This window comes from Sorex araneus, chromosome X (genome assembly GCF_027595985.1).
Source record: "Sorex araneus isolate mSorAra2 chromosome X, mSorAra2.pri, whole genome shotgun sequence".
NCBI lineage: Eukaryota > Metazoa > Chordata > Mammalia > Eulipotyphla > Soricidae > Sorex > Sorex araneus.
This window is the reverse complement of record NC_073313.1, coordinates 138,344,680-138,372,597: the sequence shown is the minus strand read 5'-3', so window position 1 is coordinate 138,372,597 and position 27,918 is coordinate 138,344,680. Positions and strand designations below refer to the sequence as shown.

Here is a 27,918-nt window from a genome sequence, read left to right as displayed (position 1 = left end):
ATGGGGGTTTAGACCATATCAGGAACTATTCCTGGCTCTCTACTCAGGAATGACCTTTGATAGTGCTCTGGGTAACATCTGAGATGCCAAAGATACGAACCATAGTTGTCTGCACGCAAGGCCAATGCCCCACTTCCTATACCACCTCTCCTGTCCAGAAAGGTCTTTTTAAAGGTTTATTTGGGGCCACACCCAGTAGTGTTCAGGGTTTACTCCTGGCTCTGTGCTCAGAGGTCACTCCTGGCAGTACTTGGGGGACTATATAGAGTGTTAGGAATCAAACTTAGGCCAGCATGCAAACATCTTACCCACTGCATTATCTCTCTGGTCCTAGAAAGATCATGTTTTTTTTTTTTTTTTTTTTTTTTTTTTTTTTTTTTTTTTTTTATTATAGTTTATTTTTAATTAGTGAGTCAACGTGAGGGTACAGTTACAGATTTATACATTTTTGTGCTCATGTTTCTCCCTTACAAAGTTTGATAACCCATCCCTTCACCAGTGCCCATTCTCCACCACCAGTAAACCCAACATCCCACCCCCCCTTCCCAGTCCCGTCTCCCCCCACCCCACACTGCCACTATGGCAGGGTATTCCCTTTTGTTCTTTCTCTCTGATTACGTGTTGTGGTTTGCAATAAAGGTGTTGAGTGGCCATTGCGTTCAGTCTCTAGTCTATATTTGGCCCGCATCATCTTTCCCCCACATGACCAACAACCACATTTTACTTGCTGTTCCCTTCTCTGAGTTGCCCAGGATGAGAGAACAGCCTCCAAGCCATGGTGACAACCTCCTGGTACTTATTTCTACTATTCTTGGGTGTTCGTCTTATAGTCTATTATTCTATATTCCACAGATGAGTGCAATCTTTCTATGTCTGTCTCTCTCTTTCTGACTCATTTCACTTAGCATGATACTTTCCATGTAGAACCACTTATATGCAAACGTCATGACCTCATTTTTTCTAACAGCTGCATAGTATTCCATTGTATATATGTACCAGAGTTTCTTCAACCAATCATCTGTTCTAGGGCACTCGGGTTTTTTCCAGATTCTGGCTATTGTAAACAGTGCTGCGATGAACATATAAGTGCAGATGTCATTTCGACTATACTTTTTGGCTTTTCTGGGATATATTCCCAGCAGCGGTATTGCTGGGTCAAATGGGAGCTCAACCTCAAGTTTTTTGAGAATTGTCCATACTGTTTTCCAAAAGGGCTGAACTAGCCGGCATTCCCACCAGCAGTGTAGAAGGGTCCCTTTCTCCCCACATCCTCTCCAACAGCGGTTGCTTTTGTTCTTTTGGATGTGTGCTAGCCTCTGTGGTGTGAGGTGGTATCTCAAAGTTGTTTTGATCTGCATCTCTCTGATGATTAGTGATGTAGAGCACTTTTTCATGTGTAAAAGATCATGTTTTGATGAATGTATGGAGAAACATTCACATTTATACACCACTAATAGGATTGTAATTGTACAATGATATTGAAAGCGATTCAATAGTGCCCTTCAAGTGCCCTAATCATTCAAACTCAGTAATTCCAATTCTAGAAAGTAGCATAGATACATATAAAGAGCAGTGCATAATGTTTATTGTAGTCTATTTTTGTAGTCTATTGTAGTAATTTAGTCTATTGTAGTCTAAATTACTAATATTCAAAATGTGCAGTAGCATGGAATCAACTAAATCGATGGAATATGATTTATGACTCAACTATTTTCAGAGATTAATGATATGGGAATATGCTTACTTATTTTGGGGTGAAAAGTTAGTCAATAATACAGATGATATCAATTGTTTTAAAAATGTGTCATATATTTTTTAAAAGAACAAGAAAATATAAAATATTTTGAGTTATTATTGGAGAGATTATAGGTATTCTTTACTTTTACCTTTCATTTCTTAACAATCTGTTCTGTGTTAAAATTACTTCTTCCATTTCTTTGGCAGATGGAGGATGCCAGTGATTGAACCTGGGTAGGTCGTGTGCAAGGCAAATACCCTACTCCCTGTACTATGTCTCGGGTCCCAAAAAGTTATTTAGCATTGAAATTTTTACTTTGCCAGCCCAGCACAATCAAGCCAAACCCATGATTTTTGCAGTTGTTCTCTTCATTCAGAAAGCCACACCATTGTCTTCTGGATGGTTTATCTCCTTTATCTCCTTCAGGTACTGGAGTCACTGCAGATGAACACCTGCCAACGTGTGAAAGAGAGAGTGACAGCATCTGTCCATGACTGTGAAACATCTAAGCTAAACTGGCTTAATATTAAATCGGTTAATACCACAGGTATTAATATCACAGGATGATATTAATATGACTCAGATAGGGAACAGATTTATTTTTCCTTTGTGTTCACACCTGATAATGCACAGGGGTTACTCCTGGCTTTGCACTCAGGAATTACTCCTGGCGGTGCTCAGGGGACCATATGGGATGCTGGGAATTGAATCCAGGTTGGCCATGTGCAAGGCAAACACCCTACCTGCTATGCTATTGCTCCAGCCCTGGGATTTTTTTTGGGGGGGGAGGGGGAACAGATTTTTAAAAGTACTAATGCTTATCTGATATAATCGAAAGTTTCTCTTCTAAACCCTTAATCAGTTCCTTTTGAGATATTCCATCATGCTCTGGGGGATGGTCTTTATTGCAATGACTGGCCTTTCATTGTACTGTTTCCCTATGCCATGTGATGTTTAGAGATGACTAGAACCATTCTACTCACTGCTGTTGGGCCACCCATACTATTATAAAAACAACTATTTGGAATTACTTGTACTATCTCCTTGTCCTCAGCCCTTAACAAGCTGTCATTGAACAAGAGTTTTAAGTTGTAAACCGTGTCTGGGTTATTTCTCTGTGGTGGTCAACACAGACTTCTCTTTCCCTGATGTAAAAAACTATATGCCTTTCCTCACTTCTCCCCTCCATCTCTCCATCCTCATGAAGATTTCACAGAAATTCAAACTTGAGAGATGTTTTCTACCTTAATTCATTAGGTATTAGGTTTCTAGACCCAATTAACTAAAAATATCAACCATCTGTTATGCTATTATGGGATTTTGTTTTTTCTGTCCTCCACACCTCTCACACCCAGACAGAAACATGGCAATTATTGCCAACATTCATTGAGACCCCATTCACCCCAGTGCTCCTCCTGGAAGAAGTCTGTTACAGTCTTGGGGAGTTACAGGGTGAGGGAGTCTTTTGAATTCTACTAGGGTGGAACAGAGTATGAAAGGTGGTTAGTCAAAGCCAGGAGTGCACTAGAACTCTGAGAAAGGAGTCATCAGAAGGTATGGTTAGGGGTGTCTTGAGTACTCATTATGAATGTATCAGAAAGATATAAGCCTTTCCTGCTTCGCCCATGCTCTGTATAGCACATACTAAGAGAAACTAAACGGTAACCAAGGCTCCTAATATTTCTTAATATTAGCGCCTAAGATTTCTGTCCTTATATACCATAGCACTGTAGCACTGTCGTCCCGTTGTTCATCGATTTGCTCGAGCCGGCACCAGTAACATCTCCATTGTGAGACTTGTTGTTACTGTTTTTGGCATATCGAATACGCCACGGGTAGCTTGCCAGGCCCTGCCGTGCGGGCGGGATACTCTCAGTAGCTTGCCGGGCTCTCGGAGAGGGATGGAGGAATCGAACCCAGGTCGGCCGTGTGCAAGGCAAATGCCCTACCCGTTGTGCTATTGCTCCAGCCCCTTATATACCATATGTCTTAAAAACAAATCCTAATCTCTAGTAAGCAAGTGAATAGAGAGACTGGATTGGGGCAAGCCTTCCTCGTGCTTCATATGAATAAATCCTGGGGCTGAGAGCCACTGGCTTGCTGGTTTGGGCTACAAGCTTCTCCAGTGGCTGTCAAGGTGGTCAGGTAGGGGTTACCATCTGGCTCATTAATTTGAATATTCACCAACTGCAAAGATAAGCATGACAAATACAGCTGTAACCTTAGCATGCATGCCTTTCTGGATCTTAAGAGACAGAAGCAAGTGCTGAAGAGAGGAGTGACTCCCAGTGACATATGCATAGGTCAGAAAAGTGGCAATGGAAGGAGTTATGGCTTTTGTTTGCTTTCCCAGTGGTATCTTTGTCATGAGGCAAAATATATACAGGGAAAATCTCATGTCTACCTTTCTTCCATGTAACTGGGGTTATTTAAAAAAATTTATTAGTGAATCACTGTGATGTACAGTTACAAACTTAGGAACTTTGTGTTTGCATTTCACTCATACAGTGATCATTTACCCATCCCTCCACCAGTGCCCATTCTCCTCCACCAATGATCCCAGTATCCCTCTCACCACCCCCACCCCATCCCCTGCCACCCAACCCTGCCTCTGCAGCAGGGCATTCCCTTTTGTTCTTGCTCTTTTTGGGTGTTGTAGTTTGCAATAGAGGTATTGAGTGGCCTTCATGTTCAGTCTATAGTCTACTTTCAGCTCTCATCTTTCAACCCAAATGGGTCCTCCCAACATCCTCTACTTGGTGTTCCCTTCTCTATCTGAGCTGCCTTTTCCCCCAGCATGTGAGGCCAGTTTCCAAGCTGTGGGGCAGTCCTCCTGGTCCTTATCTTTACTGCTCTCGGGTGTTAGTCTCCCACTGTTATTTTATATTCCACAGATGAGTGCGATCTTTCTATGTCTGTTCCTCCCTTTCTGACTCATTTCACTTAACATGATACTTTCCATTTTGATCCACTTATATGCAAAGGTCATGACTTCATCTTTTCTAACAACTGCATAGTATTGCATTGTGTAGATGTACCAGTGTTTCTTTAACCAGTCATCTGTTTTTGGGTGCGCTGTTTTTTTTTTCTTCAGATTTTGTCTATTGTAAACAGTGCTGCAATGAACATTAAAATGCAGATGTCATTTCTACTATACCTTTTTGCCTCTCCGGGATATATTCCCAGAAGTGGTATTGCTGGGTCAAATGGGAGCTCAATTTCAAACTTTTTAAGAATCGTCCATATTGTTTTCCAAAAGGGCTGCACCAGTCGGCATTCCCACCAACAGTGAAGGAGAGTCCCTTTCTCCCCACATCCACGCCAACAGCGGTTGCTTTTATTGTTTTGGATGTGGGCCAGTCTCTGTGGTGTGAAATGGTATCTCATTGTTGTTTTAAGCTGCATCTCCCTGATTAGTGATATAGAGCATTAGTGATGTAGAGCACTGTCTTTTAGCCATTCAGATCCCAACCCCTCTATCCCCCCGTAAGTGGGGTTCTTTATTGATGAAACTCAAACTCATCTCTGGTTCCACCACTGGGGCGCAAACATTTCTTTCTTTTTTAAAAAATGACTAAAGCCTTATGAGGGCGAGTTACATATTGTAACATGTTTTTCTTGCAGGAACATAAAGTGCTCTTAACGTAGTAATAGTTCATATATTCATACAGTGCAACTTCAGAAAAGAGAAAGATAGCAGGGCTAAGCATGCAATTGAAAATAGCACCTGTAGTCTGGAGCTGAAAGTGAGTCTTATGTAGGGTAGTGCCCTATTGAAGCTGTGATGAGTGCAGTCATCCTGTGATTCTTTGCTTTTTTTCCTCCCTCACACGACTGACGTCTTCTAGCCACTTTTCCTGAGGAATAAATTATAAAGCAGTCCCACAAGGGATAGGCTGTCTGTGGGTATCTGGGACTCAACACAGTGGCTCTATACCTTTACGAACTCATTTCAAGAATACAAGAGAGATGGGTCTTGGGGCTGGGGCAATAGCACAGCGGGTAGGGCGTTTGCCTTGCACGCGGCCAAGCCGGGTTCGATTCCCAGCATCCCATATGGTCCCCTGAGCACATCCAGGAGTAATTCCTGAGTGCAGAGCCAGGAGTAGCCCCTGTGCATCGCCAGGTGTGACCCAAAAAGCAAAAAAAAAAGAGAGAGAGAGAGAGAGATGGGTCTTCCCCTAAATAAAATGCACTTAAAAGAAAAACTGACCACAAGCTATGCTAGAGGGTTCCCAGAAACTTTGTCCTCCTAATGGCTATCTTTTCTGCCTCTATTTCTAGTCTCCCTTCCCAACAGCACAGAATATCTACAGTAAGGCCACCTGAATGGGACATATTCTGACACTAGAATTTTTACAAAGTGGTTTTGTTGTTCATTTATTGATATGACCTTTATCTTAAAAGTTGACTATGTCTTATTTTACTTAATCAATGTGTATGTTTTCATAGTAGTGTGCTCCCCGCCCCCACAAAGGCCAGTAGCTTAGTCCTCAACTCAGAGTCTCCAAAGTCAAGGTATATTATGGAACACTGCCAACAAAAGCTTATACCGTGTAATGAAGGTAGCTCAAGGTCAAGGAAAAATACAGATCCTAAGTACACAAACTTCAAGTTCAGTAGTCTGCTTCGACTTTGTAGAACAGACAGGAAATATCTGTTAGATCCCATCACTGTTTAAGAGTAAGCAGTCCCCCTACCTGTTCTCACAAAATGCTGTTAATTTTCTCACACCTGAAATGTAAACAGGGGTAAACAGATGGTACATTAGCAAGGTGCCAGGCATCAAAAAAATCTCTTAATAAAAGAAAGAACTCTGCCAGGTAACACCTCAGTGCAATGTGTAAACCATTGTTTTTGTATACTCTAATAATCCTCATTACTTTCTGAGGCTCATGCTACTATCCCATGATAGCCTCTCTTCTACTACAATTGCACAGTTGTTATGTGCCCACCTCAGATCTTTTCTTAGTTACCAACATATACTGTATCAACCAGTGTTCAATGCTAGTTCAGCTTTTGCTATAATCATAGGTAATTTCAATATCCAAGTAGCTGATACCGGACACTCTAGATTCACAAGTATCTTGACCATTCCAGTTTTATGATCTTAACATTCTAAAATTCACTCTTTTATCGTAGGCTCTATTGTTCCAATTTCCAACATCCATCTTGATCACACAAAAGTCATATTTTGATCAGAATCTGAGTTCACTTCTGATCTTTCAAAAAAGGATCCTCCTCTTTGTACACCCACTTTTTTCCCCCTTTTTTGCACACACCCAGTGATACTCAGTGGTTACTCCTGGCTCTGCACTCAGGAATTACTCCCTGCAATGCTCGGAGGACCAGATGAGATGCCAGGGGACGAACCTGGGTTGACCACATGAAAGGCAAATGCCCTACCTGCTGTACTATCATGCTGGCTTCTCATCTTCCAGAATTTTATTCCATCTATTATCAAATCTCTTTCCCACATCTACATTGACTGCTTTATCAGTTCCTCCTGTCCTGACAACCTGCATGCCCACTTCATTTTCTCCTATATTTAAAGGGAGCTTAGCTTAAGACTCACCATCTAGCCTGAAAGAATGGTTTAATTTGTACTCCAATAGTTGCATCTGTAAATAAAAAGGTTTTTATGGAGCAAAATATTTAATGATAATAAATAAGAGAAAGAAAATAGGACTAGCAAGTGCTGGGTACAAAAGTGGAAGCCTTCCTGTCAGTGGCGGTAAGGAAATAGCAAAGATAAAGTTGCACAGGGGGAAACTGAATACCAGTCACAGATGCAAATCCTAGACTGTGAGGGTGAAGTTTCAGATCATTCTGGTCCTATCGAGGAAGCAATTGGCAGCAACTGTAGTAGCAACAGCCACTCAACATCTGCAAGTAAACAAGACTAAAATGCAGGCATAGAAAGAGTATTTCATAGAAAACATTATCAAATATTGCATATTATATATGTAGCACTTAAACTGTTACTCCCCCTTCTCCCACTCCTGACGAACATAACTAGTTAAAAATTCCCTTTCTAAAAGCCGAAACCTTGTTTCAGAAACCATTATAAACAACAAAGCAATCACTGTCAATCAATTGGAAATGGCATCAGAGATGAAGTTTATTTGCTATCTGTGTACTATACAAAATCCTCAACAAAAGAATTAAAGACAGGAGTAAGCATCAGCAGAAAGTATATTAAAGATATCTTCAACACTGAGCTGAGCCCATGGAGATCACAGAGCAGGCGCCCAATTAATGTCTGTTGATGATTCATTTTTTCATTCAACAAACATTTAATGAGGCCTACAATGTGCACCAGATTAGGCACTGTAAATAAAGATGAATAAGGCACTGTCCTTTTCTTCATGGAGTCTAGTCGACGGAGAGCCATAACACGGACGATAATAATACAACCTGGTAAGTGGTAGTACACTTAGCAGGTTGTATTATATCCATCCGAGCATGATTTCTTCAGAAAAGCATCACTCCAAGTTGCTGTTGAATCCATGATGTCCTCTCAGCCATCAAGGCATGCTGTTGTTTCTGTCACCTGGTGAGTTTCACAAGAACTAACAATGATCACCATACTTTAAGAGTACTTAACACATACTTTATAAACAGTCTCATGGAAACCCTGCAAATTAATTATAAGACAGAATAACTGGGGTTATATAAGATCCCTTAGATCACAGGACTAATTAGCAGTTGAGTGGCGATTTAAATCCAGTTTTGACCAATTCCCAATTTTCTATGTTTTTAGGATAGCCTTTACTCAGGTATAATACAACTTTTCAACAGCTTTCTATTTAGAAACAAGAGGAAAGGCTATACATTAGTGATCAGGGTATAGACAAAATGCTTCATCTGATTTCCTATTTGGTATAAAAGTCAGAAATGACTATACTAGCAAACCACTGAAAACCTTGAGATTAATCAGGGTTTATTTATTTCTCAAATCCCAACAGCCTAATTAGTCATGTATGATAAGAGCACCTTTATATAATTGTTCTTTTAGCTCTTGTCAGGGTCAACATCCTATCAGGAACAACTATATGAGATATATTATTTAGCACATTCCAGACTTTGTTTTAAGTAATTTTCATAAATAATCCCATTGTCTTTCAACCTCTGCCCCCCAGCAAAATTACTGCAGATATCAACCCTATTTTACATAAAGAAAACAACTCTTAGAAGAAAAAACAAGCAACACTACACTAGTTTGAGCAGATTTAAATCCAGACTATCTAGTCCCAAGCATTCCCTTCCTCCTTCCTTCCTTTCTCTCTTTCCGTCCCTCCTTCTCTTTCTTTTTTTCTCTCTTTTTTTGGCTTTTTGGGTCACGTCCAGCAATGCTCAGGGGTTACTCCTGGCTCTGCACACAGGAATCACTCCTGGAGGTGCTTGGGGGACCATATGGGATGCTGGGGATAGAACCTGGGTCTGCCATGTACAGGGCAAACGCCCTAACCGCTGTACTACCGCTCCAACCCCCTTTTTCTCTCTTCTTATATCCTTTCTTTGCTGCCTTCCTGTCCAGCTCAAGATTTCCTTTCCCAAATCTTCTTACTGTGCTCTAGGATGGTTATTTATATAAAGTCTACTGAACAACCCTGTTCCATTTAAATATAAAACCCTGTTAATCAGGGTGGGGGGAAAAGGGGAAAAAACCCTGTTAATCAATTTCATAACAAAAAACTGTCCTGTGAATACCTAAGGCACTAATCTGAGTCTTAAGTGGAGGTTTTTCCTAAGTTATAACTGCTTTGACTAGATGTTTGAACTTTTAATTATTGAATATTGTTTTATCACATGGAGGTATGACCACAAACACCTTTAAATCCCTATGCAAAATAAATTGAGATTATAACAAATAGAAACATTTTACCTGACACAGATTTTTGATATAACAGTCTTCACTTAGGTAAAATAAACAAGTGCTCTGGGAGACACATGACAATAAAAATCGGCCTGTTACTTATAAGAAGCACCAGGAACTTCGAAATACCGCATGAGGTCTTAGGCTTCTCAGATGTTTTACTGAAAATTTAGTTTTTCACATATGGCTGTCCCTCCAAAAATAAATTTCAAAAACTGTGTAGCCAACCCTGTACCAGCAGAAACCACAGAAGGACTCATCTAATGCATATGACAGGATCTTTCATCAAGGAAGACCAAGGTTGAGAGCAGGAATATGCATATTTTCCAGTCTCTAAAGTCTTTATTTCCCCTCCACCTTATTTTCCCATGTTCTGCTTTTTATGTGTCTTTATAATCTCTTATTGATTGTTTTACCCTCTTCTCCACTTATTTCTTCTGGCCTTAGATAATTTGTAAACTAAATTACTACAATATACATCTTCTAAGTGATCCCCCTGTCCAATTTTAAATATTGTTAGGATATATTCCACACACTGGCAGAGTGATAATTCCTTTGTAAAACATTCATGATGAAACACTAATGTCACGTCATACTGTATCTATTGTCAGCTTTTATTTCCAACCTCATGTTAAAAAATAACCATTTTTCTCCTAATTAATTATTTTCCTTTTAATGTTGGTGCCCTTGCTTAGAAGGTCATTTTCAGTTTTCTGACCAATAAAACCTTACTTCTCCTGAAAATGAACACTCATCTGGGTTCTCCAACCTCTGGAATCTCCACACAAATGATTTCTCCTTTGAGCCCCAGAATACCCTATACATACCTCCTCCACTGTGGAGCATACCACACTGTTGTAATTATCTGTCTATGTGTTGAACCCTCACTAATTCTATGATTCTCAGAGGAAAAAGAGAAAAGTGTCTGCCATAAAGGCAGGCTACAGGAATGGGGGGTATGGGGGGAATACTAGGGGCATTGATAGTGGATTACACTGATGAGGGGATGGGTGTTGAAAAATTGTAGGACTGGGGCTGGAGCGATAGCACAGCAGGTAGGGCATTTGCCTTGCACGCGGCCGACCCGGGTTCGATTCCCAGCATCCCATATGGTCCCCTGAGCACCGCCAGGGATAATTCCTGAGTGCAGAGCCAGGAGTAACCCCTGTGCAGAGCCAGGTGTGACCCAAAAAGCAAAAAAAAAAAAACAAAACCCAAAAAACAAACTGTATGACTGAAACCCAATCATGTATAACTTTGTAATTATGTATTTCACAGTGATCCAATTTAAAAAAAAGATATTGTCTGCCATGGAGGCAGGCGGAGGGTGGGAAAGGGGGTATATACCAGGGATATTGGTGGTGGGGAATGTGCACTGGTGTTTGATCATTGTGTGATTATAACCCAAACATGAAAGCTTGTAACTATCTCATGGTGATTCAATAAATTTTAAAAAAAAGGTATATGTGAATACTAAAGGTTACACCAAGGTGAAAAGAAAAACAATCTTTGCAAGAATAATAATTTTTTTTTCTGGGCTGGAGCAGTAGTACAGCAGGTAGTGCACTTGCCTTGTACTCGGCCAACCTGCGTTCCATTTCCAGCATTCCATATGGTCCCCTGAGCACTGCCAGGAGTAATTCCTGAATGCAGAGCCAGGAGTAACCCCTGTGCATTGCGGGGTGTGACCCAAAAAGCCCCCCCAAATTTTTTTCAATGATTCTCACAGCAGACTGGAGCGATATCACCGCGGGAAGAGTGTTTGCCTTGCACGTGGCTGACCTGGGTTTGATTCCTCCATCCCTCTCGGAGAGCCCGGCAAGCTAACGAGAGTATCCCGCCCGCAAGGCAGAGCCTGGCAAGCTACCCATGGGGTATTCGATATGCCAAAAACAGCAACAAGTCTCACAATGGAGATGTTACTGGTGCTGGCTTGAGCAAACCAATGAACAACGGGACGACAGTGCTACAGTACAATGATTCTCACAGAATCTAAGTTAAAAATCCGTCTCCATATCATGGATGTTTTCCTCTAAGTCCTTTCCAGAGGGATGCTCTTAAAATTGAAACAATAGGGCTGGAGAGATAGCATAGCGGGTAGGACGCCTGCTTTGCAACATCACATATGGTCCCCTGAACACTGCCAGGAGTTTTCCTGAGTGTAGAGCTAGAAGCACCCCCTGAGCATTGCCAGGTGTGGCCTAAAAACCAACCCCCATCCCCAGATTGAAATAATATGTGGAGGGTTTGAAGGACTTCATTTGGTACATATCTTATAATAAGGGACACTGGGTCCCTGAAAGCTTGCAGGATAAAATACTTCTAAATGGGAAGGGGAACTGGCACAGAGAGATCTTGCACATAACAGACTCAAGTTCTATCCCAGCACCATATATGGTCCCATGGGCAAAGAACCAGCAGTAAGCCCAGAGCTGCTCTGGGTGTGGCTCAAAACCAAACAAACAAAAAGTGGGGGAGTAAGGGAAGGAGAGATACCAACAGCAACAAAATGACTTACTATACAATTTCCCTCATATTTAGCAATCACTCTACTATGTACAAAATCGCAAGGATATGGGACATTATAAATATTCCAGGATCCTACAACAATGTGGAAGAAATGACATCATATTAAAAACTCATACTGTATGACCTTCTATGATTGAATAGTCTATACATCTGACATCTTTTGTCCTCTTTCACCAGATTCTTAATTCCTAAGACATCTGCTTTTTCAATTAAAAAACTGGCAAATAAATATTTCAGGTAATAATATAAAAGAATGCAAATACACATACTACCGAGGGCCTGAATAAAAGAAGCACACCAATTATGTATATTATAAAGATGACATCTCTTCAAAAATTAACACACATTCAGTGTCATTCTAATTTCACTTCCAGTAGGATTTGTGGTAAGACTCAACAAGACATTATAAATGTTTCTTAGAATAGTAAGTACATGAAAACAAATCTTTAAAAAAGAATGAGAATACTAGATATTATTAAAAATTAGACATGCAGGAAAAGGACAGCAATCGTACACTAATTGACTTATTAAAAAGGAAGGTACAATTCAAACCATAAATCCCCAACATGAAGAATCACAGCCAATAACTACCAGGTCAAAAAAGACAAATATCTACCAAGCACTAAAACAAGAATACTAGTTACAGCATACCTTAAGTTATTTTCTGAAATAATGAAAAGAATTTCATTAAAGCTAACATGGAAGTCGAAGAAGGGAAAGACAAAAAAAGCATGCAAATTAATGGCAAGCAAATTACCAAATCTGATGAAAATAGTTAAATTATACTTGCAATAAGATTAATGTATGCCAAAGAGTCCAAGGACATTCAAATCTACACATGTTAGTCAAATTGTCAAACTGAATTTATAATCATAAGTACAGCAAGAGAAAAATAAACTATGTACAATGGATCATCATTAGTTCTCAAGCTTACCGTAAATCAGCAGAAAACGATGGGATGATAATTCACACTATTGAAAGAAAATAATAGTTAAGAATTTTGTATCCATAGAATGTTCTCTCATATGTGGGTTGATCTTAAAGATACAGCAAGGTAGCAACAAAGGGCCAAAGGCAACAGAATAGGAGATGATCCACATAAGTTAAGTGTGAGGTGTGTGTGCATGTGTGTGTTTGAGGGGCCTTCAGAACCTTGGGCGAAACCAAGGTTGGTGGGTAATCTTGTGATGGGTATGTCTTGGAATTATATACATATGAAACCATCATTACCAGTACTGTAAGTCACAGTACTTCAACCAATAAAGATTAAAAAGAAATTCTATATCTGGTGAAAACATCTTTCATAAATGAAGGCAAAATTAGTATATTCTCAGATAACAAAAATTAAAAGAAGTCAGTGCTAGTAGACTTGCCTTATAGGAGACACGAAACAAAGGCAGATATGAAAGGACACTAGAAATCAACTCATACATGTAAAAACATCAAGAACACCAGTACCTGCATAAATATAAAACACAAAATAAACCTTTACATACCTTTTACTTCTGACCTAAAGATAACTGCATAAAACCTGTAAAATTACCTGTTCACGAACATTTTTTAAAATATAATTTACATAACTGCACAGAAGGAAGAAAATAAAAAGCCGAGAAAATCTTGTGCGTAATTAAAAGTTATTTTTAGAAGTTGGTGTCAGTTTGAATCAATATAATACTTCACTAAGCATGAATAAAAGCAACTTGGTAGCTCAAAGGACTGGAGAGTGTGGAGGCCCTGGGGATCAAATTCAGGGTCTTATGCATCAGTAAATATGAACCTTACCACTGAGTCACATATTTGCTCCTTTAAAAAAATATATGTTGGGTTGGAGAGATAGCATAGGAAGTAAGGTACTTCCTTGCATGTGACCAACCCCTGGTTTGAATCCCTGGCATTGCATTTGATCCCCAGAGCATGGCCAGAAGAAATAAAAAACATAACAAAACAAAAAATGAAAAAAAAAGTGTGTGTGTGTGCATGCGTGCATGCGTGTGCACGCATGGGGGGGAGTACTGGGGTTTGAACCAAGGTATCCTTATGCAAGCAAGTCTTTACCAATGAACCACATCCTTAGTATGACTTATGCTTTTTAATTTCAAAAAATTATAATCCATATGAGACTCATTTTCGATTGGGGCCAGAGCGATAGTACAGTGGGTAGGGTGCTTGCCTTGCATACAATTCACCCAGGTTCAATCCTCAGCATCCAATATGGTCCCCCGGAATATACTCCAAGAATAATTACTGAGTGCAGAGCCAGGAGTAACCCCTAAGCAGAGCCCACTCCCCCCTCAATTTTTAAATACGCACACACACATTTGGAAGCAAAAGGAAATAGTACATAGCAAAAACCAATCAAACAAACAAAGGTAAAAGGACATGCTAAAAACAAACAAAAGATAAAGTAAGCAAAGCTAGCAGGTTTTTTTTTCACTTTCAATTTCCTTTCACAGGAGAAATTTTTATGCAACCCCATGAATATAGGTATATAAATCAAACTTATTGATAGAGGCCTGAGAGATAGTACAGCAGGTAGGGTGCTTGCGTTTGAACCCTTGGCGCCCCATATGACCTGCAAAGCCTGCCAGGAGTGTTTCCTGATACAGAACCAGGAATCAGAAGTAAGCCCTGAACACTGCTGGATGTGCTCCCTTCCTCCAAAAAAAATTTTTTTAAAAAAGACGAAAGGGGCCAGAGCAATAGCACAGCGGGAAGGGCGTTTGCCTTGCACACGGCCAACCTGGGTTTGATCCCCGGCATCCCATAGGGTCACTGTGCCCACCAGGAGTAACTGATGAGTGCAGAGTCAGGAGTAAGCCTGAACATGACAGGTGTGACCCAAAAAGCAAAAAAAAAATTATTGATACTAAATCACGAAGAAATTTATTTTAGGTGCTGGATAGACAGCTCAAAGGGATGAGAGGATGATTTGCATGCAAGTAACTCAGGTTCAATCCTCGGCCTGCATGGTCCTCAGAGTAGCACTAGAAATGTTCCCCTCCTGTGGGTCTGGCCCGCAAACCAAACCAAACACAACAATATTTCTTGTAAGTCACACATTGGGTCATGAGACCTTATATGGAGTTAACAGAGTATACACAACACACACATATCTACACGTGTAAATAGCGTGTGTGTGTGTGTGTGTTGTGTATATCACTGTCACTGTCATTCCGTTGCTCATCGATTTACTCAAGCGGGCACCAGTAATGTCTCCATCGTGAGACTTGTTGTTACTGTTTTTGGCATATTGAGTATGCCACGGGTAACTTGCCAGGCTCTGCCATGCAGGCCAAGATACTCTCAGTAGTAGAGAGTATCTCCGAGCTCTCCGAGAGGGGCGAAGTAATCAAATCCAGGTCGGCTGTGTGCAAGGCAAAAGCCCTACCCACTGCGCTATCACTCTAGCCCGTTGTGTGTGTGTGTATATGTACATATATACATATATATATACATATATATCATTTGGGGGCCACACCCAGAGATGCTCAGGGCGTACCTCTGGCTCTGCACTCAGGAATTATTCTTGGAAGTGCTCAAGGGAAGATAAGGAATGTCAGAGATCAAACCCGGATTGTCTGCACAGGATTGTAGTTTAAAAAACAGCTTGGGACATAGTACAGTGCGGGTAAGGCATTTGCCTTGCACAAGGTCAATCATGATTTGCTCCTCAGCACTACATATGATCTACTTAAGCACTGCCAAGGGATCCCTGAGCACAGCCAGGTGTGGCCCCAAAATAAACAAACCAAAAATACCTTTGAATTACACAACAAAAATAAAGAATTAAGAAAAAAGGTTAAAAAAAGGATAACTAATAATAATAATTAAAGGATCAATTTATCAAAGAACTCTTTTATAAACTCCTATGATGGGCCTAACTATAGAATACTATAGTTAGTATTGTGTCTGGCCACACAATTAAAAACTAGTAACAGAAAGAAAAATTATAGATTCACAGTATGGAATTGAAATAATAGAACAAAGAAGCTATAGAGAATTAAAAAATACTTTGAGAGCCAAAGCCATAGTACAATGGGTACGGTGCTTGCCTTACACATGGCCCACCCGAGTTCAATCCTCAGCACCGCATAGGGTCCTCCAAGTTCACCAGGACTGATTTCTAAGTGCAGGGACAGGAGGAAACCCTGAGCACTGCTGTGTGTGGCCCAGAATAAAACAAAACATTTTGAATCAAAGTATAAATGACATAAAACTCATGTGATGCAACAAAAGCTTGGTGACAATTATAACTCGTAATTCAACTATAGGGGGAAAAACTGTCTTCAAAGCCAAACAGATGGCTAAGTGCCCTACAAGCAAGGACACTATGGATGGCAAATTAAGCAAGGCAAGCGCCCTACCAATTGTATTATTGCCCTTACCTGGATGGCATAATTTGAGAGCAATTATGTTTTGTTTTGGGGGTTACTCTCAGCAGTGTTTGAGATCCTAAAGTACAAAAGCATGCATTTCAATCCCTTGAACTATCTCACTGGCTTCACAAAAAGTTTTTTAAAGCTCTCTCTCTATTTTTTTTAAAAATAGTGAATCACCAAGAGATACAGAGTTACAAAGCTGTTCATGATCAGGTTTTAGTCACACAGTGATCCAGCACCAATCGCTCCACCAGTGTACATTTCCTACCACCAATGTCCCCAGTTTGCCCCCGCCACCATCCTCCCAGCCTGTCTCTATGGCAGGCACTTTCCTTCTCTCTCTCTCTCTCTCTCTCTCTCTCTCTCTCTCTCTCTCTCTCTCTCTCTCACACACACACACACACACAGAAACACTTTTTAAATAGGCACTAATAGCACTAAACAATCATTACATGAAAGACTGTTAAAATTAATCTACTTGAACTTGGAAATCTAGGAGTTTCGCAACTTAGTTCCATTAAGAAACTCAATCAGTGTTGTCATTATACAGCTGTTTTATTTTTAGCATCAGGATGTATGGTGGAAAACTGCAAGGTTATACAAAAAGCCTGTGTATAGAGCTTAGGAGAGATTATAGAGATACCTGCTTCTGGCTCACGTACTCTAAAGGGAGGATGGGAGCAATCAACGGACTAACCTTAATTTCCAACATTGTGAAATCAGTGCTACAGCATGGGGTTCCTTCGAATCACTGAAACAACCAAGCAGAGAAGTGTTTTCATGAATTCCACGCACACTCCAATGACAGAGTAAAAAGTATTTATTCCCCCATTGCCCTTGTAGAAAGCTTGTCCAGTTTATAGTTCCCCATGCACAGAACCAGATGTTTCTCCTTTGAAGTCACCACCATTTTACGTGCTGTTTCACGTCTGCCAGAAAACTGCTATTAGTGTTTAAAGATAAACCAAAATCATTTTCTTTCTTGACTACCTTTAACATGACATGTGAGATGTGAATTAAGAAGTGCAAAGTTTTCAGGGTCCTTTTATAAACTAAGCATAGTACTTTATCCAAAGGACAGATTCTATAGTATACCGAACATAATGATGCATTGACTATTACCATTTGCAGTTATTAAAATTACTATTATCAATATTTGTGGATAACAAAGTTCTTTTGGCTAAGTGTACCATCAAACAAAAGGCATCAGGCTCATTCCTCCTCCCAATGAAAACAGAAATGTTCTTGAGGTTAATGTCCTAATCATCCTTTGTGCTAAAAACCATCTTATCACATCCTTTACTGCACATTCTGGTCCTAACATGTGACAATGGAATTCCTTAAGTCTTTTATTTTGAAGTCTCATCCAAACCTATGAATTCTAAAGTACATGTTGCACTATTACACTTAGTTAAAACGCAACAGGGCAGTTAAGTATGACAACTGAACACACAGTTCAGCAGAGCAATAACTTTCAAGACAACCTTCTGGTCCTGATTAAGAAGCAGCCAGTAAAACGTTCCCTTAAACCAAAAACATCTCATCTCAAAGGACAGATTGCAAATTTATATAACAAGAGTCCACTAAGGGAAGAGTGTTGGGTGTTGGTTCCTATTATCTTTGTCGAGGCTTCCTCAACTTTTCCTTTATTAACTGAGTGAAATCCCAGTACCAACCAGAACTTCTCAATAAAGTCTCTTAATCTTATCTTCAAATGTAAAACATATATGATAAAAGTTTTAAGTTACAGGCCTACAAATCTGTAAAATTTCTGTAAAAATTCTGGAAATGAATTTGCTGGCATAACTACCAGGCAGTAAAGATTCTTCGAGGCATGTGATATCCGCAAAAACAATTTTAAAAGACTTAAAATACTGTGTTAACACAGTCAATTCCCCATCATAGTCTCTTTTTCTTTTTTTGCTTTTTGGGTCACACCCAGCGATGCTCAGGGGTTACTCCTGGCTTTGCACTCAGGAATTACTCCTGGCGGTGCTTGGGGGACCATATGGGATGCCGAGGATCGAACCCGGGTCGGCTGCGTGCAAGGCAAACGCCCTACCCGCTGTGCTATCGCTCCGGCCCCACCATCATAGTCTCTTGTACCTCTAACATCAACCCTCAAATTGGACACTCAAGAAACACTGGTAGGGCACAAGGTTGCTCATTAATCTCAAAAAGGCACAAGAACCCAAGAAAAGAGCAAAGAGTCCACTTGGATTTTATTATGGAATCTAGGGCTTCTCTCTACAAAAGATGGTCCATGAACCTCCTAAGTGACAAAGTGAAACACAGTCCTGACAGACTAATTGCATGGGCAGTATGAAAATGAGAATCACTAGCCATGAGGAGTTAAGGCTGAAGTTGAATGATAAGACTAAGGTCTCCCTACATCACTTTGCTTGACCCTTCTCAATTCAAATTTCTGCTGACAAGCAAAAAAAAAATCACAAGCTGCTATTAAATTAGGGCTAAAGGATCAAAGAGGCTTGCTTTGCATTTGTTTGACCTGATTTAATCCCAGGCACTCAATGGTGCTCTGAGCACCACTGTGAGTGCCCCTGAAGCACAGAGCCAAGAGCAGCTTCTAATCAGTGCTCAGTGTGGCTCCCTAAATCCTCAAAATAAACTGGAGCAGAGTACTCGAGGCATTCTATAAAACCTCAGAAGGCTTCTGCTCAAAAGCAGAAGTAGGGAGGCAATGCATTGAGCATAAACTAGTCTAAGAGCACAAGGCTGGAACAGGCCTACCACAAGCAGCAATCATTTAAAGGAATAAACCTTAAGCTAGAGGTGACAGAACACAGATGCCAAACAGCTCATCACTTTTTTTTTGGGGGGGGTGGAGAGGGGCACACCTGATGGTGCTCTGGGCTTATTCCTGGCCCTGTGCTCAGGGATCACTCCTGCTGGGTTTGGGAGACCATATGGGATGCCGAGGATCAAATTAGGTTAGCCATGTGCTAGGCAAGTACCCTACTTACCCGCTATACTATCTTTCCATCCCCCATATAACTCATTCTTTTGTTTTTGCTCAGCAATGTTCAGGGATTACTCCTGGGTATCCACTCAGGAATTATTACTGGCATTTCTCCGGGGACCACATGGACTGCTAGGGATGGAACCTGGAACCTGGGTCAGCCATATGCAAGGCAAGTGCCCCACCTGCTGTGCTATCTCTCCAGCCCCATAACTCATCCTTTTTTTTTTAAGAATGAATGTATTTATAAAAGTATTACTTTACTTAATTTTTTTATTGAATCACCATGAGATACAGTTACAAAGCTTTCATGTTTGAGTTTCAGTCATACAATGATCGAACACCCATCACTCCACCAGTATACATTTTCCCACCATCAATGTCCCCAGTATCCTTCCCCCTCCATCCAATCTCTCCCCCTGCTTCTATGGCAGTCAATTTCCCTCTTACTCTCTCTGTACTTTTGTACATTATGGTTTGCAATACAGATACTGAGAAACAATCATATTTGGTCCTTTATCTACATTCAGCACACAACTCCCATCTGGAGAAATCCCTCCAACCATCATTGACTTAGTGATCCCTTCTCTATCCCAGCTGCCTTCACTCCCAGCTCATGAGGCAGGCTTCCAACCATGGAGCAATCTTCCTGGCCCTTATCTCTCCTGTCCTTGGGTGCATAACTCATTCTTAAGAGACTTCATAAAGACCCTAAATTCTCTGGATCCAAAACAATACTCCACCCACCAAACTGGCACATACACAAGTATCTTGCATCATGCCACAAACTATAGCTGAGGGATACTCCCAAGATCCCAGGAGACTATTTTCCTTACCCCCATCTATTTTGCTGAGGTTTATGAGAATTTCTTTATTATATAAACTTGCCAATATTGTGCTTGGTAACAGAACTTTTATACATTACAACTGATGCGTCTTGAATGTAAGTGCATTAAGTATTTGATTTGAATCTATAAACCTTAGGGTAGAAAAAAAAGAAATATGAAAACTTCAAAGCTGAGTGAAAGCTGAGAACCAAGAAGGAAAGACTTCTCAATTCCAAAGGTGTTCCTTGAAAAGGAACAAAACCTGGCTTCCAAACAAACAATGCTGAATATGTGAGTCTGACGTGGAAAGCCCACCTATCTCCTACTCTGTCAAAGCAGGTCTTTTGTCGGGGCAGAGAACACTTACAACCCTGATCACTGATTTAGGAGGATCTTTGATGAACAATGTTCAACTCTCCTGTGCACAGCCATTTTCTTTCACTTCACAAACAAACTTTTAGGAAAAACTGCCATGTTGGATGGAGCTAACCATATTTCAGCTGACAACTGTAAAATTGTTGAGAAAATGTTTGCATCCATCTGATGGGTCTATAAGTGCATTTGAGGGGCAGAGAGATAGTATAGTAGATTAGGCGCTTATCTTGCATAGAGCTGACCAGAATCCAATCCTTGCCATCCCATAAGGTCCCTTGAGCGCTGCCAGAAGTCACTCCTGAGAGCAGAGCCAGAGTTAATCCCTGAGCATCGCTAGGGGTGGTCTGAAAGCAAACAAACAAACAAACAAACAACCAAAAAAGTGCACTTGAGCCATCTGTTGTCAAGCAAATATCTGGTTAATTGCCAAATATGTGAAAGTTAGCTGTGCTTCTCTTCCTTTGGTATATGTAAGTTGATTATAATCTAAACAATTTGAAAGTTTTCCTTGGAAAGTAAAATATCATGAATTGAGTCTTCAATTTCAAACTAAATTAAATACCTTCGAAAAATAATTAGAACTATTTCTAATAGTTTTCATATTTCTTTTTTTTCTACCCTTCTCTCCAATTCACACTTTGATCATATGTACAATGTACATGATATTGACACCAATAATAATTTACTCACTAGAGGATATCATTAGCAGATGCAAGGAAGAGAATATCTGAATGGATATGGAAATAATATAGAAGACCATAAGCATGAAACATTCATCCAAACAATGAAAAATATATTAATATGAGTTTCCTTTGTCAATAAGGGAAGTCCCTGTCACAGAAGACAAATCTCTTCCAGACTATGGGACAGAATGGCCCTGGGAATCTTTTTTCATGTCACTGAGATATCATTTGGGCTTTTTCACACTGGGAATCCAAAATAGCAAAGCTGCTGTCAGGACTGTCTTGGTGTGTATGCACAACACCAAGGTTTGTATTCTCGATCTAGTACTTATCAGACAATTATTTTATATCACTGAGTTATCTTCCAGATCCCACAGGGAAAAAAAACTTAAGTGGCTCTAAGTAGATTTTCATTAGTCATAAAATTTGCTTATGGACATGGAGAGTATCATGCTAAGTGAAATGAGTCAGAAGGAAAGAGAGACAAATGATTGCACTCATTTGTGGGACATAAAAAAAACATAGGATGAGACTAATAGCCAAGGACAGCAGAAACAGTCCAGGAGGATTGGTTCATGGTTGGAAGCCTGCCTCAAGTGCTGGGGGAGAAGGCAGTTGAGATAGAGAAGGAACCAGTACGACAATGATAATTGGAAACTATGGATAAGAACTGTGTGCTGACTGTTTACAATAGCCAGAATCTGGAAAAAACCCGAGTGCCCTAGAACAGATGACTGGTTGAAGAAACTCTGGTACATCTATACAATGGAATACTATGCAGCTGTTAGAAAAAATGAGGTCATGACGTTTGCATATAAGTGGATCAACATGGAAAGTATCATGCTAAGTGAAATGAGTCAGAAAGAGAGAGACAGACATAGAAAGATTGCACTCATCTGTGGAATATAGAATAATAGACTATAAGACTAACGCCCAGGAATAGTAGAAATAAGTACCAGGAGATTGTTTCCATGGCTTAGAGGCTGGTCTCTCATTCTGGGTAACTCAGGGAAGGGACCACCAAGTAAAATGTGGTTGGAGGTCATGTGGGGGAAGGGTGATGCGGGCCGAATACAGACTAGAGACTGAACACAATGGCCACTCAACACCTTTATTGCAAACCACAACACCTAATCAGAGAGAGAGAACAAAAGGGAATTCCCTGCCATAGTGGCAGGGTGGGGTGGGGGGAGACGGGACTGGGGAGGGGGGGAGGGATGTTAGGTTTACTGGTGGTGGAGAATGGGCACTGATGAAGGGATGGGTTATCGAACTTTGTATGGGGGAAACATGAGCACAAAGATGTATGGATCTGTAACTGTACCCTCACGATGACTCTCTAATTAAAAATAAACTAATAATAAAAAAAAGAACTGTGTGCTGAAAGTAGGTAAAGGAACAAACATAATAACTTCTCAGGACCTGTATTGCAAACTATATTGCAAACCAAAAGGGATGGGGGAGGTGGCAAGAGAGATCATAGGGAAGTGCCTGCCATGGAGGCAGGCTGGGAGTGGGGGCTGGAGCGGGGGAAACTGGGGACATTGGTGGTGGGAAATGTACACTGATGGAGGGATGGGTGTCCGTACATTGTTTTACTGAAACCCGGTCATGAACAGCTTTGTAACTGTGTATTTCACAATGATTTAATAAATAAATTAATTAAAACTACTGTTAAGCGACAGATTTAAAATGAATGTTGTTGGTGATATATAACTAAGTCTATATGAAACAATTCTTTAAAGGGAAAGGGTAGTTATTTTTAAAATCAATGTATGTTTCATTCTTAAGACTGACATCAAACATAAACCACATATTAAAAATCTTTCTCATGTTACCTTGCATGTGCCCAACCTGGGTCCAATCTCTGGCACCCCACATGGTCCCTCGAGCCCTACCAGGAATGATCCCCAAGCACAGACTGAGGAGTAAGCCCTGAGCACTGCTGGGTGTGCCCCCCCCAAAATGGAACAAGACAAAATAATCTTCCTCAGGATGTTAGATAGAGAAGTTAAGGCACATCCCTTGTGTATGACAGACGCTGGTTTGAACTCTGGCACCATAAGTGATCCCTGAGAACCACTTGCTGTGGCCCCAAATACCGCAACCCCAATTTTCTCCCTTAGGCTAGGAATGTAAGAAAGAAAAGAAAAGAATTTCTGTCTATGCTGGAGGTGACAAGAACTTAAGTTTTCAGAAAAGGAGAGCCATGCTAGAGAAAGGTTAGAACTTCAGTCCTTTCCCTCAAAATCACAGGGAAGTAGGGACTGGGGAAAGATGAGACATTTTTGGAGGGGTTGGGTTGCCACATCTGATGGCATTCAGAGCTCACTCCTGTCTCTGGAGTCAGATATCACTCCTAGTGGTATCCATATGGTTCAAGCCCTGAGCATATGGGGTGCCAGGGATTGAACCGAGGTTGGTCACATGCAAGGTGAATGCCCTACACACTGTACTAGCTCTCCAGCCCCGGGAGACAGACCTTAATCAAATGGTCAGCAAGATAAAACCCCAATAAAACTCTGACACCCGGAAATCAAGGAGCTTCCTGACTGGTGAATACTTTGATGTACCCCACCAATGTGTCCTGAGGTCCAAAGGAAGAGAGCACAGAAGCATCTTATTCAAGACCCTCTCAGACTAAGTCCTGCACATTTCTTTCATTTAGCTGTTTGTGAACTGTTAAGTCTGACACTTCAAGGAGTTCTAGAAATCATTCTAGCAAATTAACAAACCTAAAATAGATATGGTAACCCTGAATTTAGCTGATTTGATAGAAATATGGGCTAAAAGGAAAGAAATTGTTTTAATTGTTGAGCCACACTGAGCAGTGCTCAGGGATTACTCCTAGTTCTATGCTCAGTGATCTCCCCTGTAGGTGCTCGGGGAACCTTATGGGCTGCCCAGATCGAACCTGGGTTGGTCACATCCAACATAAATGCTCTACTTGCTGTACTATCATTCCAGCCACCCTCCCCCCCCCCCGCCAGGAAGGCAGTCTTTTTTTAAAAGAAAAACTTTTTAATTGAATCACTGTGAAATAGACCATTACAAAGCAGTTCATGATTGAATTTCAGTCACACAGTGTTCCAACACCCATCCCTCTACTAAGGTACATTTCCCAGCACCAGTGTCCCCAGGTTCCCTCCCATCAGCCCCACCTCCACCCCTGCCTGCCTCTATGGCAGGCGCTTTTCTTCTCTCTCTCTCTCTCTCTCTCTCTCTCTCTCTCTGTCTCCTTTTGGGCATTGTGGTTTGCGATATTGATACTGAAAGGTTATCAAGAATATCCCTTGCCTACTTTTAACTCTCAGATCTTGTCCAGCGTGATCATTCTCAGCTATTATTTTCATACTGGCAGGAAGGCAGTCTTAAGGAAGATTTTAAATTGTAACTAGCAGCTGGTATAACTTCCCGTAGTCAGGATTAGAATGGAGTTCCATTGCAGGATAACCAAGAGGCCCGGTGCGAAACACTAGAAATCTGGTGTCGAAATAATATTAATCTGATTGGGGTGCCTGCAATATTATTTGTTGTTGGGCCACACCTAGTTGTGCTCAGGTCTTAATTCCTAACTCTGTACTGAGGTGACCATCAGTGATGCCAGAGATCAAACTGGAGTCAACCATGTGCAAGGCAAGTGCCTTACTGCTGTATTATCTCTTGGACCTAAGAAACCTGCAATTTTGGTTGTGTTAAGCAACTGCCAAGCCCCAATAAAAGACTTATGGGAGTCACAAAAATATAGTGTAGGGTTAAAGGTGCATGCTTTGCTGGTGGCTCAAGTGGTTCAATCCTTGACATCACATGCCTGGCTCAGCTCAGGGTGCAGCACTGGAGGGTCCCAAGCACCTCTAGGGTGGCTTGAATAATCCCTGGCACCAAAGGGCCAAACAACGCTGCATCGTCAGCCCGAGCATTGAGCCACAGGCCTGGTTGGCAGAGAATTACCAGGAGGTACCCCAGGGCCTCCTGAGTACTGCCTGGGAGACCACCCCACCTCCAAAATACATATAAATTTAAAATATAAAAATATAAAAATAAATACAATACTTAGTCACTGAGTCTCCACCAAGCTCTGTGGCAAAAACACTGCACAGCTGCTGCTGCTTATTATTGCTGGACTGGAGGAAGTACCCCGTGTGATCATGCACTGGAGAGAGAGAAGGAAGTCTGTGCACAGCAATTTTTCCAGACTTCATCTTTGTCTCAATTCCCTTGGGCTAATAGTTTTGGGCAGACTGTACACTAACTATGTTGCTGAAATAAAAGATAAGAATTAAATTTTCTGTTCCATGGCTTCGAGGCTGGCCTCACGTTCCGGGGAAAGGTCAACTCAGAGAAGCGATCACCAACTACATTGTAGTCGAAGGCCATGTGGGGGAAGGGAGTTGCGGGCTGAATGAGGGCTAGAGACTGAGCACAGCGGCCACTCAACACCTTTATTGCAAACCACAACAGCTAATTAGAGAGAGAGAACAGAAGGGAATGCCTTGCCACAGTGGCAGGGTGGGGTGGGGGGGAGATGGGATTGGGGAGGGTGGGAGGGACACTGGGTTTACGGGTGGTGGAGAATGGGCACTGGTGAAGGGATGGGTTCCCGAACTTTGTATGAGGGAAGTATAAGCACAAAAGTGTATAAATCTGTAACTGTACCCTCACGGTGATTCTCTAATTAAAAATAAATAAATAAATAAATAAATAAATTTTTAAAAAAAAATAAAAAAAAAATAAAAAAAATAAAAACTCCAAGAAACATGAAAAAAAAAAGAATTAAATTTTCTGTTGATTCTTATAATCTATTGGCTTCCAAAACTTCATCTAGTTTTAATACTAACTTGTCAAATCATGCATGAAATCATTATTTCCCTTCAAACTTCAAAATGCATTTTTATAACCATATTTAATGTAACATTTAAATTATAATGCATTTTACAAGCATAAAAGAGGGTTTGGGGTTATAATACTGTCACATTTTTGAAATCAATGGATTAGAACTTTCAATAAATAAGATTACATATACAAAACATAAACAAAGACTTAGTAATTACCTCTGATTCAAGGAAAAGCCAATATGGGGAACAAAAGGTACCCCACTTCAAAAGAAGAGAGATTTTAAAAAAACAGGGCTGGGTGATTACATAGGGGTCAAGGCACTTGCCTTATGTATGGCCAACACTGGTTCAATCCCCAGCATCACATATGGTCTTTTGAGCAAATGGTGTTTCTGAATACAGAGTCAGGAATAACTGCTGAACATCACAGTTGGGGAGGAACCATGCCCTCAACTTAAAAAAAATCTAGTTTACTAGTTTAACGTGTGCTACAATTTTCTTCTTTGGTAATACAGAAGTTCTTAGATATTAAGACAATGTATTCTCGGATAAAATATCTTATTTTCACTTTCAATGTCATAATTAATGATGCTGCCATCAAATTTCAGGCTACTAAAAGCAGTCACTTACACTTTTAAATTATAAACACTACCTATAATCCTCTCTACTTGGATAACTACAAGATCCATAAAGGTTCTTTGGTGATGAAGTGTAGAAAATTTCTTTCAGGGCCAAGACAAAGCATAAACATATGACAAAGCATAAATATACTATTTCTAAAGTAACAAAAATAATTCCCTAGGTAAAACTGGAAATTTCACTTCTCACAAGAAAACTATAACCTCTAATTTTTTATTATATCATGTTTTCTTCTCTAGTACTTCCAAATGCATACTTACACCAATGACTAATGCCAGGAACATGTCCACACTATCATTCTTTCCATTAGACTCTTTCCCATAGGAATAGGGCCCTGAGAATTCACTGGAGATTCTGTGATTAAAATTAAAGTTGGTGAAGAAATGATGAGTCACAAAACCAAGCTTAAACGAAGGACTAAAGGGGCTTTTGTAAGACAAGGAAAAACCCTACAAGAACAACAAACCCCACAGAAAGATGACACAAAATCCCATGACAATAATCTCTCTCAATGTCAATGGTCTAAATGCACCAATTAAAAGACACAGAGTGGCAAAATGGATTCGGAAACAAAACCCAACATTCTGCTGCCTACAAGAAACACACCTGAACAGTCAGAGCAAACACAGACTCAAAGTCAAAGGATGGAAAACAATCCTGCAAGCAAACCACTCCCTCAAAAAAGCTGGGGTGGCAAGAATTGTAGAAATAAGTACCAGGAGGTTGACTCCATGGCTTGGAGGCTGGCCTCACATTCTGGGGAAAGGGCAACTCAGAGAAGGGATCACCAACTATAATGTAGTCGAAGGCCATGTGGGGGAAGGGAGTTGCGGGCTGAATGAGGGCTAGAGACTGAGCACAGTGGCCACTCAACACCTTTATTGCAAACCACAACAGCTAATTAGAGAGAGAGAACAGAAGGGAATGCCTTGCCACAGTGGCAGGGTGGGGTGGGAGGAGATGGGATTGGGGAGGGTGGGAGGGATGCTGGGTTTACTGGTGGTGAAGAATGGGCACTGGTAAAGGGATGGGTTCCCGAACTTTGTATGAGGGA

General features: G+C 40.7%; 1 long non-coding RNA gene across 4 annotated transcripts in view; it reads right to left on the bottom strand.

Moving 5' to 3' along the window:
* Positions 1-7,834: 7,834 nt before the first annotated feature.
* LOC129399676 (uncharacterized) overlaps positions 7,835-27,918 on the bottom strand; it is a 48,885-nt gene continuing 28,801 nt past the window's right edge. For all 4 annotated transcript variants that reach the window (XR_008627248.1, XR_008627247.1, XR_008627249.1 and 1 more), the window contains 3 exons: positions 17,223-17,276; positions 13,081-13,117; positions 7,835-8,291 (listed from right to left, as the gene is read on the bottom strand). This is a non-coding gene — a long non-coding RNA (uncharacterized LOC129399676). The remainder of the gene's footprint in view (positions 8,292-13,080; positions 13,118-17,222; positions 17,277-27,918) is intronic.